General features: G+C 37.4%; 1 protein-coding gene across 1 annotated transcript in view; it reads left to right on the forward strand.

Moving 5' to 3' along the window:
- Positions 1–18139, forward strand: part of LOC126191540 (protein madd-4-like) — a 502815-nt gene that overhangs the window by 332119 nt on the left and 152557 nt on the right. The window lies entirely within an intron of this gene.

Here is an 18139-nt window from a genome sequence, read left to right on the forward strand (position 1 = left end):
CCCTCTCTAGAATTGTGTTTTTGTTATAGTTTTAACTTGCATTTCTTTTGAGTGAAGGAAACTCGCTGACTGGGTGACTGAAGTCAAGTTTAAATTCTGTATGGTATTCAGTCACCAAGATAGGTACATTTGACAGTTGTCTTTTTTTCTTTAAATTTAGACGGACATAGTATTATCAGGCACCTGAAGAAGGCTTATTCTCAAATTATTTTTTCTTTTTTAGATAATAGATTATATCAAGGCCTCTGGTTGTTTCCTTCACTGTCAGCCCTCACTTCAGACTTCAGTTAGCAGAAATCAGTGAACTTCAGAAGCCTTCAGTCATTTCTTTGTGGTTAGTGATATGACACTGTGTAAGTAATATTGTGACAACAGTGGGTCAAGGGAAAAAACTTTTCACAGGCAGAAGATAGGATAAGTCATGTTCCCCCATTTCAATTCTTAAACAATCTTTCTTTCTTGTTAGGTTTTGTATCTCATCTATTTCTAGGAGCCTGTCTCACCTTCCCATGGTGCAACCTGAATGGAGGAAAGTGTGAGAGATAAAAATTATAGAGAGAGATCAAGGCTTGGCCACAGAAAGTAGATTAAGATGTATGTAGGTCGCAGTTGTTCATGCAGATATGAAGAGGTCTGGACAAAATTGAGGAACACAAAATGTTGCATCAAAACATTGTACAGGTTGAAGACAATGACAATGTGTACCTACAGCAAAAAAAAGAGCATTGCAAAATAATCCACTGCCATTAAGTAGTTCCGCTTGTCCAATCTTCTTGAGATTATGCTTGTTTTGAAGATCATTCTTATAAAACATCAGAGGAAGTTTCATTTAATATATTAGATCATCATATGACAAGAAAGTGCCTAACTGACGAGGAAAGTCAGAAGGTACGAATTTACACTTGTGCACTTAATTTGTTATTAACTTGACAAGCATAATTTTGTAAAAGATTGGTTTTGCCTCATTTCATAATATTTCAATATATTTTTTGTGCTTTCTTGTCATAGATCTTACTGTGGACTTCAGTAGTATGTCTGAAACAATTATATCAGCAAGTTTAATGACAAATGGAAAAATACTGATGAATAGTAGAAGCAGAGAATGAAGGAGGGGGGCAAAAGGTATACAATTCCAAAGAATTTAAAAGAAATAGTAACAGGGGTTGGGGAGGAGAAGGAGGAGGAGGAAGAAGAATAAGAAGAACAAGAAGAGGAGGAGGAGGAGGAGAGATATCATGTGTGAACAGATACACTCACGATCAACGGAATCAGAGTTCACTAATGTTTTGTAAAGGGAGCACTCCTGTTAGCACACCAAGGGGAGTAAATAGTTCAGTGTGCCATATGACTAGTATGCTGTCATGGCTTGTACTGATCATTGGCTTGACAGCTGAGCACAGGACGGGCAAGCTGTACAATGCCAGCACATTTAGCAGTGGCCTGTTTGATGATGTCCAATACATGGGGCAATTAATTTCCAAGGACAAACAAGGTGCCACTACCTTAAAAGATGCACCATGAGTGAATCACCTGCCAATTCATTGCTGCACTATAGGGATCAGGTAGCAGAAATACCATCTAGATTCACCTCATTGCAATGGGATACAGAAGACACTAACTCAGGCATGAATCTATACTCACCACAATTTACAGTACTCATTATGCAAACAATGCCACTGAATGATCAGGTCATCTGGCTGCTGAGTAACAATTCACATAGTAAAAACAATGACAATGTAAGAGAACATGGAAAATGAAATGAGGTAATTTTCCTGCTTAACAAAACAGGACATAATTCGGATAGGTGAAGATATTCTGCTTGATGGGCCTGCTGTCACTAGTGAACAATATAGGAACCTACTGATCAGTCATATATAAGGTTGTTTGCTTACAGAGTCCTACAGGCAACACATAATTTCAGCTTTACAATGCAGTGCCTCGCTACTACAGATCTGTGTCAGAATGCCTCTGGGAACACTCCATAGATATGAGGGTGCCTGTGTGGGCCCAATCACCCTTCACATCTATCCTGTTGAGCATATTTGAGGCCCTAAGACTCATCTCATGACCAATTCATGTAAATTATCAGTCATGGTTGAGTGATCGTTAACCAGAATGGTTCCCAATGCCTTTAGTGTTTCATGGGTTTAACATCATGATAATGTTGCTACCATGATGCTATACACTGCTTATTGAGTGTACCTAATTCAGTAGTTCATGACTGTGTGATTAAAAATATTGAAAAAAGAGAGACCAAAAGAGTAGTACAAAAAACTTTATTAGGGGCAGAATGTTTTACAGTTTTAGTTTAAATTGGCATGTAATCTCAGAAATAAAACACATCTAATAAAATGAAGATTCAAAAAAGGGAAACTCTTACATTTTAACTGTACACAATCATTTTCTATGACTAACTGTTCCAAAAGAAGGTGGTTCAGTGCTCTTAAACACATTGTACATGATTAGCCTCATATGTACCTCACCTCATTATTTTGGATGCTTGAACTATGAGATGGAGCAACAGGCAGAGAAGTCCCACAGAAATCCATACAATCTGGATAATGTGGGATAATAAATTAGGGGATATAAAAAATTTGCAGTCTTTGATTTGATTTCTCAAATGTAGCTCTCTTGCAGTGTGTTCTCATTGAGTCTAATATAAGAAAGTTACTTACAGAATTCATCTAAATTAGAGTCATATAAATATGAATTATACGCTATATAGCAAGTAAATATGTATTGCTCATGCTGACTTAGTAACTTGGGAATGACTTTGTGTGTAAAGGCACCAACAATACAGACACCACAGCTGGTACTTAATGAAAACAAAGTCTTCATATCTATATTAGTTCAATTGGTAGGCATAAAAGTAATTTACAAAAATGTGTAATATTTAATATGAGGGTTATTACAAATGTGCACTCCTTAAGTTAACTCATTAAGTAAACCCCATAAGTTGTCTGCTATATACAGACATTGCTTCTGAGCAACATCATTATGTTTACTCTCCTCTTTTTCTGGAGGGAAACTGAAAGTGTGTGAGACTTGTTGGATGTAAGCATCTTTAAACATATTCATCTACTGAGACTATTTTGTAGCACCCAGTGGAAAGTTATTTGGATGATACATGAGGTAATATTTTGCTTCCACTAGTAATATATACTTGTAGAAAGTAATAAATGCTTGTAGAGAGTTTGCTTATTATGCTGTTTCAAAGGTGCAAATGGATTGTACTCATAGAATATTCAGTTAATGTTCTTTTCTGTGGAGGAAAGAGGCACATGCTTAATTATTCTAAGATTTATCTTTTATGGATGCAATATTTCCCTTTGCAACATTTTCCAAAAGTAATGGCTGTATACAATGAAAACCCATTGGCACACAGCCTATCCACTTTCATGTACGTGCATCACATGTTATGCTAAGACTGCAGGAAGTTAAACAAAGATAGTTAATCTGTTTCAATAATTTTTCTGCCCATCTCATCATAGGAACTCAGTAAAATTTTTTGTAGCTGTTTATTTAAGTGAACATTATCAATTATGCCACCCATCATTGCGTGTAACTGCTGAAATGAGTAAAATATTGTGTGCTCTGCTTTAATTGTATTCAATGAAAATGTAAAGGTTCCCAAATGATACTTTTCAATCTGTAGTGGAGGATGTGCTATCTGCTAGACTGGACCTGAGTTTGAGTCTCTATACAGCAATGAAAAAATAAGAGCCTATTTTATCGGTGTTCAATAACCGTCAAACTTTTGCAGAGCATCTTGTAATAACCTAGTGCTCTTCTTGAACTTTTTCAGTTTTTGTGCACTAATTACTAACCTTTACACTGTACCAGAGACCCATGGTCTGGCTGATTTGTTACAATTCCTTCTAATTTAAATTTTAGATATCTGTGTGAAGATAATAAATGGGGTAAAATATGAAGGACTTGTGTTATTTGATAGTTCCTGCCAACTATCAGAACTTAAAACAAATTTTGAATTCTACATTACCATGGAAGACTTGTGCCCATTTTTTTTAAGTGTTCGAGCCTGATGTGTCTTAGCCCAAACAGAGATATGTTTTCTTTTCTGTACATTGGATTTATTTGCTTTTAAGTCCATTAACTGCAAACAGTTTACTATGTATGTCCAGTGTGAATTACCACTTTGCTAAATTATATCACTGACCATAATTCATGACTCACAGAGTTCACTGCTCCAGCCTCCTCAAGACTTTTAATTATGTTGCTGAGAATTTTATGGAGAGAAGGTAGATAAAGGAACGGTACAAAAGACAAAGTGTAGTAAGGATAGGCAATCTGACTATTCAAAGAGGTGTTAGATTTTTGTCACCAATGATTTTCAGTGTTGATTCTGAGAAATTTAGAAATAAAACCTTTTAAAAAAAAAATAAGTGACATAATAGTGGAAGGAGAAAGAAACACCAAGCATTGATAACAGGATCATAAGAACTAAAATTTGTGATGGAGAGGGTTGTAAAAGTCATGGAATAGTGATATGCACATATACAGATGGCAGTATTGAAGGGTATTGCCTTGCTGGAGCTATATTTGTACTCAGGTGATTTATGTGAAAAGGTTTATGTGAATTGACAGACTTTGAACATGGAATGGTAGTTGGAGCCAGACACATTGGAAATTATTAGGGATTTCAGTATTCTGGGATCCACAGTGTCGACAATGTGCCAGAAATACCATATTTCAGGCCTTACTTCTCACCAAGAACAATGCAGACAGAGAGTTTTGTAAAGTTGTCAGTGCTAACAGATAAGCACCACTGCATGAAATAATCACAGAAATCAGTGTGGGACGTATGACAAAGGTGTCCATTAGGACAATGCAGCAAAATTTAGTGTCAATGGACTATGGCAGCAAATGACCAAAATGAGTGAATTTGCTAACAGCACAACATTGCCTGCAATGCCTCTCCTGGGATCGTGACCATATCAAGTGGACCCTAGATGACTGGAAGCCACGGCCTGGTCAGATGAGTCCCAGTTTCAGTTGGTAAGAGCTGCTGGTAGTGATCGAGTGTGACAAAGACTCCACAAAGCCACGGATCTAGGTTGTCAACAAGGCACTGCGCAAGCTGGCAGCGACTCCATAATAGTGTGGGCTGTGTTTATGAACGGATCATTGTCTGGAAACAATTATGTTCGGCTACTTGGAGACCATTTGCAGCCATTCATGGACTACATGTTCTCAAACAATGATGGAATTTTTATGAATGACAGTGCACCATGTCATTGACCCACAATTATTTGCAGTTGGTTTGAAAGACCATTCTGGACAATTCGAGCGAATGATTAAAATGCACCAGGTCACAATTTTTTGCGATCTGTGTGAAGACCATTCTGGACAATTCAAGTGAATGATTATGTCACCCTGACCACCCAAATGGATCCTATCAAACGTTTATGGCACATAATTGAGAGGCCAGTCTGAGCACAAAATCCTGCAACAGCAACACTTTCACACTTATGGATGGCTATAGAGGAAGCATGGCTCAATATTTCTGCAGGGAACTTCCAAAAGCTTGTTGTCCAGGCCATGTCTAGTTGCTACACTATGCTGGGCAAAAGGAGATACAACACAAAATTAGGAGGTATCCCTTGACTTTTGTCACCTCAGTGTTAAAAAAAAAAAAAAAAAAAACATCACTAATGAGAATCAAAATGCACAGTCCTGTCATAGTATCATTGGAAAGGAAATTTGAAACAAGTAATATCTTTTGGTTACTTTGGGTGCGTAGTGACGAAAAGTGAAGCTGTGTGAGGAAAATGGCAATTGCAATATGCCTTGGTAAAAGAGCTTTCGAAGAAGTGAAAGGTTTGTTAGCAGCAAAATGAATTTTGATAGAACTAAGGAAGAGATTTGTAAATTGTTTTATATGGAATGTGGGCAATTACCAGGCTGTCTGTTTTCTGTTTAATAAGTCATGGTTGTAAACTACTGTCACGAAATATTTGCAGAAGAATGGAAACACTGGTAGAAGTCGACCTCAGGGAAGATCAATTTGGGTTCCGGAGAACGATTGGAACACGCAAGGCAATACTGACCATACGACTTATCGTAGAAAATAGGTTAAAGAAAGGCAAACCTGCTTTTGTAGATTTAGAGAAAGTGTTGTTAACAGGAAAAATTCTATGAAATTGTGAAGGTATCAGGGGGACAAGGGTGAATAAAATGTGAAATGGAATTTTTTATAAATTTATTTAAGCTTCAGAAAAATTCATACACATGAACTTATTTTTCTGTATAGTCTCCTATTTCCTCTGACTGTTTCATTTAGTGGTCAAAACAAATGAAAACTGCAGGGTGCCAAGTTTGGATGTAAGGATGATATTCTAGTGTAGTCTAGCACAATTCTTGAATTTTTTGTTGAGTTTGGGCAGCTGTGTGGGGTCGAGTGTTGTCATTAAGCACAATCACATACTGGATTGGATATGAATGCCTTTTCCGATGATTTGTTTAGTCCAAAATTCAGCAGTAGTATGCAATATTCACAGTACTAGGTTCATGGAGAAAACTAATGAGAAGAACTTCTTTAGAACCAAAAAAGTCTGTTGCAAATATTCTCCTCATTCATACTGGTCCTCAGACAACATTGGTGAGATGGATTCTCAACTGTGCCTCATCATTGTAAAAACAGTTTGTGCCACACATACACTTGCATCTTGATCAGAGAGTTTTTCTTGAACCGTACACCAAATCTTTTCAAAATTTTGTATGGTTTTACGCCCTCTACAGTGAGAAACTTGATTATAATGTGTTGCATAACAGATGATGGTATCTCTTGCTCTGACATTGCGATTCCGACTAAAGAAACAGTACTGCAACATTCTGCCTCTGTAGAACAACTACTGGAAATGAAAGCAACAATGAGCAGAGATTATACTGCTCTCTGTTTACAAAAAGGTGCATAAAACAAAAGTTCTGGTTTATATTTGATTCACCCTCGTAAAATACAGGGAGCAAAATATTGTAAGTGTCATCAGTTACAAGAATCAAATGGCATGAAAAAGTAGTGATTGAGAAAGGAGTGAAACAGGGTTGTAGCCTATCCCCAATTTAATCAGTATGTTCATTGAGAAAGTGGTAAGGGAGGCAAAGAAAAGTTTGGAGAAGGAATTAATGTTGAGGCAGAAGAAATAAAAACTTTGAGGTTTGCTGACGACCTTGTAATTCTGTTACAGTCAGCAAAGAACTTGAAATTACAGTTAAAAGGAATGGTCAGTTTCTTGAATGGAAGACATACAGTGAATGTTAATCCTGCAGTAGTTGCACATGGACTGACAGTCCACAGGAATCTATTTTTTCTTTCCTTTCTATTTTTTCCGACCTAGGAAACACATGACCTGAGTACTCTTCATCTATTAGCAGTACTACATTACTCTTTTGTTTCGTTTTGACTAGAGCAGCGATGGTGAAATGGTCAAGAATTGTAGTCTGACAGTCCCATGAGAACAGGAGCATTTGATATAATTTGCATTGTTGCTTTTAGGATAAACAGTAAAAGGGATGCCAGACTTATTATACTTTATTCTCAAGGTATTTCTTATTATTGCAATGTTACTTTCTCTCAGTTGCATTATTTTGTTAGGGACAGGTCAGTTAGTTGTTCTGTTTATATATTTTTGCTGAATTCAAGAAGCAAAGTAAATGTCCAGAGGGTTCAGATTTGCATTCGGAAAATCTTGTACTATATATTCCCAAGAAAGGCAAAAATGTTGTATCCTGTCTCCACCATGTTCACAGTGATGGTGAAGAGATAGACATAGCAGAAATGATAGTTATGTACAACAAGGAAAAAGGAGGTGTAAACATGTGTGACAGTTGCTTGCTGTCCAAATGTGCACAAGAAATTCTTGCAAATGCCCATTGACATATTTTATTCTCTGCTGAATGTTGAAAGTATCAGTTCTGTAATTAATCCATGCTGCTAACAACCCAGTCATCTACACTGGACAAAGAGATTTTCTGTGCCTGTCATCTTATTAGCCAGAGCTCTCACTAAAATTTAAACATAATAAATTATATATTTACAATTACTTTGTTAATTTTTACTTATGAATATACACTTACCTCCACAAGGACTGACAGTACAAAGCGATTACTGATCGTATGAACCATGGTGCAACTTCTGCAGGGTTAACAAAAGCACAAGAAGATTAATGAAGCATAGGTGAATTAAATTAGGCAATGGTGAGAGAATTAGATTAGGAAATGAGACACTAAAAGTAGTTGATGAATTTTGCTATTTGGACAGTAAAATAACTGGTGATGGCCAAAGTAGAGACGCTGTGAAATGTAGACTGGAAATGGAAAGTAAAGCGTTTTTACAGAAGAGAAATTGCCAGCTGAACCCTATGTTTTATCATGACTGCTGTATCTCATTTCATCATTGATCTGCCATATGTACTCATTTTTAGGCCTTCTCCTGTGATTACCTCTCTCTACCATTCCTTCAAATATTGTTTTCAGCAGCAAATCATGCTGTAATTTTTGCCTAACTATTCTTCTTCTTCATTTCATTATGTTCTGTGTTACACATCTTTTAGACTTGCAGGAGATGTTAGTCCTCTGCCACTTTCTCTTTATTCTGACTTGTGAAAGGCAGGGTGTCTCCTCCCATGAGAGAGTTCAAGGTGAATAACTGTCAACATCATTACTCTAAACTGACAGACTGACATTAACTATTTAAGTGCAGGTGACATACCTGAAGAATCAATTACACAAGATTACTAGTTCATGACATTGATACCTCACACTGTAGGCATCCAAAAGCAGATTTCCCTATGACTGTGCCATATCCAGCATTTCACAGACTATGGATGGTATATTTATGGCACAAAGCTTATATAATTATCTGGAAAAACACAGCTTCCTGTGAACTGGATACCTGACCTAACTTTCCAGCCATATGGGTTTATGTCAGACTAGCCACCAAGAGCAGCTCACTGTCCTATCTACTTAAAAGCTCCATGCATGTCTGTCTAACTCATGCTCATATGCTCTATGCACCTTTCTTTGGTGCGAAAGGAAACAGACTAATTTACAATGCTACAATATTCTTAACTGAATCATGTCACCTTAGTGGACACTTACACAGCCGTGAAAACATCCAACAAAGTGCATGGAAAAAGTCCTGTGTGTTTGCATGGACCAGAAAGAGTGCATCAGTACTGCACGAACGATGCAAGCCAAAGTGGCATTGACTGCTAAAAGGAAATTAACAAGTCTTGCTTTTTCTGCAGCCACACAGCATTATATGCCCTGGCAGTGAATAACACAAAAAGAACAGTTATTACGGGGGAAAAAAAAAAAAGAATGAGCGGATGGAACGTCAAGGGAAACATGACATTTCTTCAAAATAACTTATTTTAGAGTATGAATACTCATTTCAAAATTAATTGAGAATGAGCAAAGATAATTATTGACTCCAACTAGACACTGTACAACAGAAATTAATGAAGCTGCACATTTGAATTGGAGAAGTATTTCTTCTTGTAAAAATTCATTGGCTACTCTATGTTTCCATGGTGCTAGTGAATCGAAGTCTGTCAAAAAATTACACTTTTGGTCTGTAAACATCGTCACTGTCAAAACCCGTTTTCTTCAAGGTCTCAATGACATTTCTTTTGTAGCAGTACTATGAGCGCAGAGTTTGTAATTTTCTTTTTAATTCTTGAGCTGTTGTCTGTGGCCTACACTGTGTGTGCTAATGTACAGCAAGTTTTGTTTAATCGTTAATCACTTTTTGTTGTTGTTGTTGTTGCTGTTGTTGTAATCTTTTCTTCTGAGGTCAAGGAGACAAAGCTTTAGTTCACATTGTTCATTTAAAATACTTGCATGTTCTTTCTTCATAAAACCACTTTGTCAGAATGCTGTGGAATCTGTGAAGTGTACAGCTGCTGACACCTTGACTGGAAGTGCTCATGGATATGAACACTTCTGCTGCTATCAGCAGCATTAGCGTAATGTTGTATGTGCTCTCATGCACACGTACAGACTTGTTCTTTGTTCTGTGCTACAATCAGCAGCAGGGTGAGGACACTTTTTCACTAAAAGGAGTATTTTGTTGGAAACCCTCTTCCCCCCCCCCCCCCCCCCTTTTCACTCCATTTTCCCTTGCAACAACCTTCACTCTGTCAGGCATGGAGTCGATCAATTTTCTAAACATGCTGATATCAGTTTCATGGTACCACTCTTTCACAGTCACCTCCAACAGCTCCTATTTTGTTCTTTTTCTGTATCCTTTTCCCCAACCAGTCGCCACAAAGTCTCATTTGGATTAAGTTCTGGCAAATTTCCTGCCACAGAAGTTCTCTGACACCCAATTCAGTTGTGACAGAATGAATCTGAAATGACAGATTTGCTGATATGTAACAGCAATAACCTTGAAAATTGTATTACACAGATAAAATAACCAAAATCCACAATTTTCGATATGTGGTGTGGAAAACCTGCTGTGCATCCAGGAAATCATCACATGCAGTGAACGTCAGAGGGTGCTGAATCACAACTTTGCATTGATCACTGTTCATAGTTCTCTGAACAAATTACGGCCTTCCAACACGTTGGTATGTCATTGCTCCCCACACCATTACCGATGGAGTGTGTTTCATGGTTCAAACAAGGCAGTCAGGATCCATCCTTTCATTGGGTTTACACCTGAAGAGCTGTGGTCTGTCATTAATCATGGAAAATCGGTTTTCATCTGAAAATACCACAATTCTCTACTGCTCTTTTGTCCATTTTATGCGCAGTCTGGACCATGCCGTCCTCTTTTTTTTCCTCACTGTGGAAGTTAAAAGTGGCTTCTTCTTGGCACCTGTAGCCTTCATTGCCATTGCACAGAGTCTTTTCCTGACAACAGATGAGCTGGAATCAGCTCCTGTTGCTTCTTGTTATCCTTTTGCCAGTTCAACTGAAGTAGCACTCCTGTTTTTTTGGCTTAGTCAAGGAAGTATTCTGTCCTCCCAAAGCAAAGAAATGAGTGGGTGCTGCTTCATGGTAAATTTCCCACATTTCCTTTGGCTGTCAGCTTTTGCAGATTTTGACTCAAAGTTGACTTCAAACAGTTCAATCTCTGTGCAATTTCATTGTTATTTTGGCCTTAATTGTGTAAAACCTTGATGCACTTTTTCTTTCTAGGGATGAATTCATGAGTTTTCACCATTATGGTAAATGGATACAGGCACAGTGGGAAGAAAATTTTAAAAACCCAGCAATACTTTCAGACCGGAGACAGCAAACAGCAAACCTTAGTTAACATGGGGCACTTTCAGAGACAATAATTAGCAGTATATCACGTTGTTGCTAAGTGTTGTCAAAAAGAAAAAATGCATGTAAATGCATAACTAATAAAAGCAATCAAGGGCGTGCAATACTTTAGACAAGTAGCGTATCTTTAGTTCCTTTATTATTCATTATTGCATTGCCAGATAGGATGTACGAAGGTCTGCTGTAACTGCATGTATACAAGGAGTGGAAAGAAATAGTCTGTTATTACATGATAATTTACCTTTTGAGAAACAAGTAATAAGTAGACTGTGTTGTAGTGCTAACTGCAAAATTTGTGCTTGGCTTGCAGCCAAGCAAAGTCCAGCAGACACAGATGTGTTTAATGACCTACAGTTCATCAGCATACATGCGTCACTGATGTCAAAAGAAGTACACAAGTGAATCAAACAGCCATCAGCAGAGGGGCAAAACTACCCAAAATCAGCTAATGATAGGATTCTTTGTAAAACAGTGACCAATTGCACTAATTGAAATAGCACCTATTATTCAGAATACTGACTGAGTTTATCCAGTTAACAAAATTATTTCAAGAAATTTTGTTTATCTTTCTTTTTACTGTGTGAATCTCAAAACAGTTACAAAATTTGGGGTGCAGAATAACTAAACATATTAAAATATCCAAAATATTAGAATCTGAAGTATGTGGAAGAAAGATATAGATCAACAACCCATTTATATAAAAACAATTAAAGGCAGAATATTAGCTAAAATAAGGCAAGGAAGGGAATGTTTGAAGATCAGACCTCAACATTTGGCTCAACTTATATTGTAAATATTATGGGTATTAAAGGTTGTAGCTTTATGCAGTGTGGTATTTCTCTTCTAAAGAATGTCTCCTACCTTCTATGTAAGAAATGTGCATCTGCCAAGTTCAGTAGATACATATAATTGTTAAGTGTACTTCAGTTTATCTACTCTTATTTTCATAGATTGTGTAAAAAGATCTTAATGATGTATCTTCTCCATAGTTCTTTATTGTGAATAAATAGTGTTCCTCACACATTTCACATTAAACAATAATACATAAAATGACTCTATATGTGAAGAAAGCTTGATTATTCATTTTAGTGTTGAGAGATGAATAAGATAACTTAGCTGCATGATAATGAATAGAAAAAGTTTCACCCAGAATTAATGGAGCCAGTGATTGTCCATTATTGTCCATGTTATGCCTGTGAAAAAGCATTATTTCCCTTCAGCAGCTATGTGTATTAGTGCTACAAAGGGAAATTCTCTCTTATAATTTGTGTTCTTTCCCCAAGTCAGAAATTAGTTATAATCAGGGCTTTCATGATGCTTTTCATGTAGACATGTCCAAGAATAGCAATCTCAAGACAAGTTAAGAGGATACAATAATAAATCTGTGGTGAATGCTAGAAGAAAATTTAACCAAAAACACACCACTGACTGAAATTAATGTTTATACTTACCCTTTTTACCTTTAATAAAAGAATAATCACTGCACCCCTTGGTTATTGGTTCAGTTCTTTCATATAATATGTCAGCTCACTTATATTTCTTTCTGAAATGTTGCTAGAAGTTACTTAAACATTAATGGGAGTTAATTTTTAATGTTGTTTCTGACAGTTAATTCATTTTGTTAATGCACAACTTGTTTTGCCTCCTAAAAGTTCTCATAAATAATGGGATCCATAGAATATAATCCAGCCTCCATACCCAGGGCCACAAACACATGTCTGTGCTGTGGTGTTCAGTTTGGAGGTAAACTGATTCAAATCCTGGCGGCGGAAAATTTGTACTGCCAGGTTTTGGCCAGCTGGAGGAGAATAGGCGATACCGTATTTACTCGAATCTAAGCCGCACTCGAATCTAAGCCGCACCTGAAAAAAGAGACTCGAAATAAAGGAAAAAAATATTTCCCGAATCTAAGCCGCACCTGAAATTTGAGACTCGAAATTCAAGGGGAGAGAAAAGTTTTAGGCCACACCTCCAAATCGAAACAAAGTTGGTCCATTGTAATACGAGACACGATTTAGGTCGAATGAGAGACGATACTGCTACAGTAGTTTGGTTCGAGTCGTAAGCTTAGCAGTTAAGCTTTACCAGGTAGCCATTGCTATGCGTCAGGCGCTCCGTCCGTATTTATACGGGTACCCTTCCTTTTTCACGTGCTTCGTCTGGTTTGAATCGATTGCTTATTTTGCTTTGATCTGATAAATGCCGTTTTCTTTGTTATAGGTGTTTACGTCACTCTAAGCTGAAAATGCTTTACTGTACTGTGTCATGCACTGTTTGTCGCATTCTGATAGTGCGTGTGTACGGCATGTCGCCGCTCGCGGCATGACTTTGCTTTTGTGCGCGCTACCGCCGCTTTTTTTTTTTTTTAAAAAAAAAAAAGAAAGAAAGAAAGAAAGAAAAGAAAAGAAAAGAGGAATCGTCTCATTAGCGAAACAATGGCAAGAGACTGCAGTTTGTTGTTACTTACACTGCTGCTTTCTTTGATCAACAAGAACCAAATAATAGACTGCGTATGATAGAACATGTTCTGAACGAGAGTTAGGCGCAAATTTTTCTCCGTTTGAAAATCTTTGCGGCCGCTTCTTTAGTACATCAAATTCTGCACAGAAATTAGTCATCTTACATTTAAAATCTAGTCAGTTGCCGTGCTTCATTTCTGACTATATCACTATTAGGCATAAGAATAATACGAATATAAACATGACACGATACGTATATTCTTCCGCGTTTGCTGTTGTTTCACTCTAGTTTCGTAGTTTATTAGGCAGACAGGATTTAAATGAGAGCAGCAAACACGGAAGAATACATGGCAAAATGTTTATTTTCGTATTATTCTTATGGTGAAGAGAATACTGCATGTGATTCACATTTCATCAGGTTCCTATTAGCAACCATCTCTTCTCACGGGTAGGAAAAAACTCGGAAGGTAGAGTTGGCCATATTGACAAACATCCCTAACAGTCTTGCCAGTCGGATTTTCGTAGTACATTGAAATTCTGCTACATTCGAAGATGAACAATACGGAATTTGTATTTACTTCTTTGGACAATGTATGAAAATGCAGTGGTCGAAACTCGGGACGGAGAAAAAAAAAAGGTTGTGGCGCCAGTATTTATCTTTGTGCCCACAAAGCATGCTTGTGTGGCGCTACATATATTCGACGGCAGAAGTTAGTTGTGGCGGCACCTACCAACATTTTTCAGAACTTCCGCTTGCTTTGCACTCGATTCTAAGCCGCAGGCGGTTTTTTGGATTACAAAAACCGGAAAAAAAGTGCGGCTTAGATTCGAGTAAATACGGTAGTTTAAAGTTTCTGATCTCTAGTCTTTGTGCCAATATCCTGGTTTTCATTCCAAACCTCCGCAGTGTCTCGTGAAGTGAGGGCAGGTGACTCTTGGTGGTGATGCAGCTGTCATATAGGGGGCATTAAGCTCAGTGGCCCCCTCGGTGCTCTTCAGGAAAAGAAGGCTATGTACCAGTATTGGGTTTCACCATCTTTCTTATCTTCATCCATAACAACCCAAACCTACCCATAAAGTGTATAAGCACTCATCACAGTCATGCACACAACAAAAGTACATACTTGAGTATGATGGAATATGATTAATGAATGTTCACTGTCTGGACACTGATCAGGTCATGATGATATGTCAGTTGGGCACAACTATGTATACCTGAGCTCACTTTCTGTGGCTGACTGTACACATTATTCTGTTGGCAAGTCTGTTTCCTTCACTAGCAGCAGCATTAAGTTATTGTCTTTTTCTGAAATGTTTCCAACACATGGAACAGGTGACAGTTGAAAGCTTAATTAATTGCTTAATTCCAAGCATTACATAAAGTGGAGACTATGTCTTTCTTTATTAGTTTTTCTAACACCCTCACTTCTACAGACTGCTCATCTAATCTATTATTGTATGTGTAGTTTGTGGCTACAGCTTATTTGCTTAGTTGCTTGAGTTAGATGGGCTTCTCAGTTGCCCTGGATGACAAATATTTTAAAAGAAGGATTTACCCATTGAAGTAAGACTTCCCCCCTAAAGAAAGATCTGAATCTTGAAAAAATTATCATTGGTCTTGGTCATAATTGCTGAGTTACATTCTAAACGTGTTTCTAAAGAATCCATGTGGGGGGAGGGATGCTGTAGAGCCCAACTTAGTAAAGTGACTAGCAGTATTAACTAGAATCATACACTTTCATATGTGTTTTAGACATTTGATACTGTATCGTCATCGTTGTCATCATCATCATCATCATCATCATCGCATCATCATCTCCTTCTGGCAAGCCAGCTTAGGAAGTTTTGAATTTTTTGCCCCAGCTGCTTCTGTCTTGGTAGATTTTCTCTCTCACCACTGTGTTCACGTTTCTACTTCACTTTTAAGTTCTTCTTTAATCAGGGCCAGCCCACTCTTTCACGGACACCTTAGGGTGTTTGCCTGCCACATGTTATCCCAAGCATTGATAGGGGTTCAGTTTACTTGCTTCTACAGTGACAGTTAAAAAATTACAGCATTAAGAAAGAGTTATGCAACATAAATGAAAGTTGATAGGCATGTTTCTACGTCTGAAAGATTATGTCTGTTCACATTTTGCGCCAGTCGCATATGAGTGGTGCTGGTAGAGCCACTATGAGGATACAAATCAGGCTTGTTTAAATACATGCTGTAGCAGTTGTGAGTTGAGATAGGGTGTGGTGATTTGATGTTAGTTAAGAATGCCTATATGGTGACAAAGATGCCATATCAACACCTCCCTGACATTGAACAAGGTTATGTAATGGGGCTACAAGAAGCTGGATGTTACTTAAATGATACTGCAGAAAGCCGTGGCAGGAATGTCACCACTATATGATTTGTGGCAGCCTTGCTCACAAGAATGTACGGTTGCAAGAAGGCCAAGCTCTGGATGGCCAAGTGGCACTACATTCTGTTCAGCTTATGGCTCTGGCACATTGTACTGCATCTGCAGCAGCAGTCTGGGCTGCAGTTGGCTTGACTGTGATACAGCGAACTCTTACAAATTGGTTGCTTCAAGGACAGCTCCAAGGCAAATGTCCTGTAACTTGCATTCCACTGATCCCAAACCACTGCCATTTTCAACTTTAGTGGTGGCAAGCAAGAGCTCATTGGAGAGCAGAGTAGAGGTCTGTTGTGTTTTCTGCTGAAAGGTGGTTCTGCCTCAGTGCCAATAATGGCCATGTTATGGCAGTGTGTGAGTGACAACTCCATCGTCATCCACAACCGACCAGATGCAACAGGCATGGAACACCATCCCACAAATTGACATCTAACACCTCTGCAACACAATGCAGACACATTTGCTTGCCTGTATTCAACATTCTGGTGGTTATACTAGTTACTAATGTATCAGCATTTCACGTTTGCAATGGTATATCTTGCACTTACATTAGTCTGTCTTCTTGCAATGTTAATTACTTAAATATGTTATCTGGCCAAACCTGTTCCTTAAATTTCATTGCTGTACATCAATTATTTTTTGGTATTGGAATTTCTTTTTCTGTCACTTTATTTCTTATGACCAAACCAACTCAGTCTCACTACACTCAGCCTTTCCTCTATGTCAACTTTCACTCACAAGTAACTCCATGTATGTTCATATCTGACCTTGTCTGTTCTTCTGTTTTGCAGAGCAGACCAAAGGTACTTCATTTCAGCTGCTTGCAGTTGACTTTCATGTTTTTTAGTTATGACACAGCTCTCCAGACAATAATCAATGATGGGCAGAAGGAAAGTTTTGAACATGGTCTGTTTGGCTTTTCATGGGAACCTCCCTACCACATATATATCTTTGTATTGGATTGAAGAATTTGGATCTTTTGATTACTCTATGCAGAACCTCAGGATTAGCACTACCATCACTTTTCACATATCCAGTTTCTTCCATACATTCATGCTGACTTTATCTCATATGACAGTTCTCAACAAATATAAGAACATTTAGGTCTTCATTTTCCAATTCCTTGCAGTCATTCATTATAGTATCGATGATTATAGAGTAATGGGAAAAGGGAACCTTCCAGCTGTATACTGATCTTAATTCTAAATCACTTTGACTATTCATCTCCTATTTGTGCACTATTCTCACAGTTACCGTACAGCACCTGAATTTTCATAATGAGAGATTTGGAGCATTCTGTTTCTCTAAGCAGTCCCATATTTTTGATACTTTATGATCAATATGTACATCAGAAAATACCAAGTGCCCTTGTGGTTAAAATGCTGTTTTAGACTACATATCTCGCTACAAGTGGTTCGTTCCTATGCCATAAGAAGGCAATATCTTGCTGTGTTCACCTTCCAAAATGAGAGATATTATTACAGTAGATATTATCTTTGCATACCAGTCTTTTATTGTGGTTAAGATTCAATACTCATATCTGTAAACCAGTAATTTTTCAGTGGTAGTGCCAAAATAAATTTCAAGTTATCTCTTAAATAGTAAACTGAATTTCATCCTACATTTCAAAAGCAATGAAATTGTATCTATCACAAAACTAGATAATTATTGATATTATTATATTTATAATTGAATTATCTTTTTAATGACTCTTCTGTTTTCCAGAACAAAGATAATGTATCATATTGAATCATTTTACTCTTCTGTCTAATTCTGCATGATTCAGTAGATGATGATATGTGCACTGATTACATTTACAAGCTTTTGTGGCACCAAAAGCTATTGTACTGACTGTTATTACTAGGATATGTGCCAGTACTGTGTATTTTGTATTCTCTGCATGTTCATTGAAATACATATTTTAATACTTTAGCATGGACTACTGTCTCATGTTTCATTTTTAAATTAGGTATTAAGCATTAT

The sequence above is a fragment of the Schistocerca cancellata genome, chromosome 6 (genome assembly GCF_023864275.1).
Source record: "Schistocerca cancellata isolate TAMUIC-IGC-003103 chromosome 6, iqSchCanc2.1, whole genome shotgun sequence".
NCBI classification, from domain to species: domain Eukaryota; kingdom Metazoa; phylum Arthropoda; class Insecta; order Orthoptera; family Acrididae; genus Schistocerca; species Schistocerca cancellata.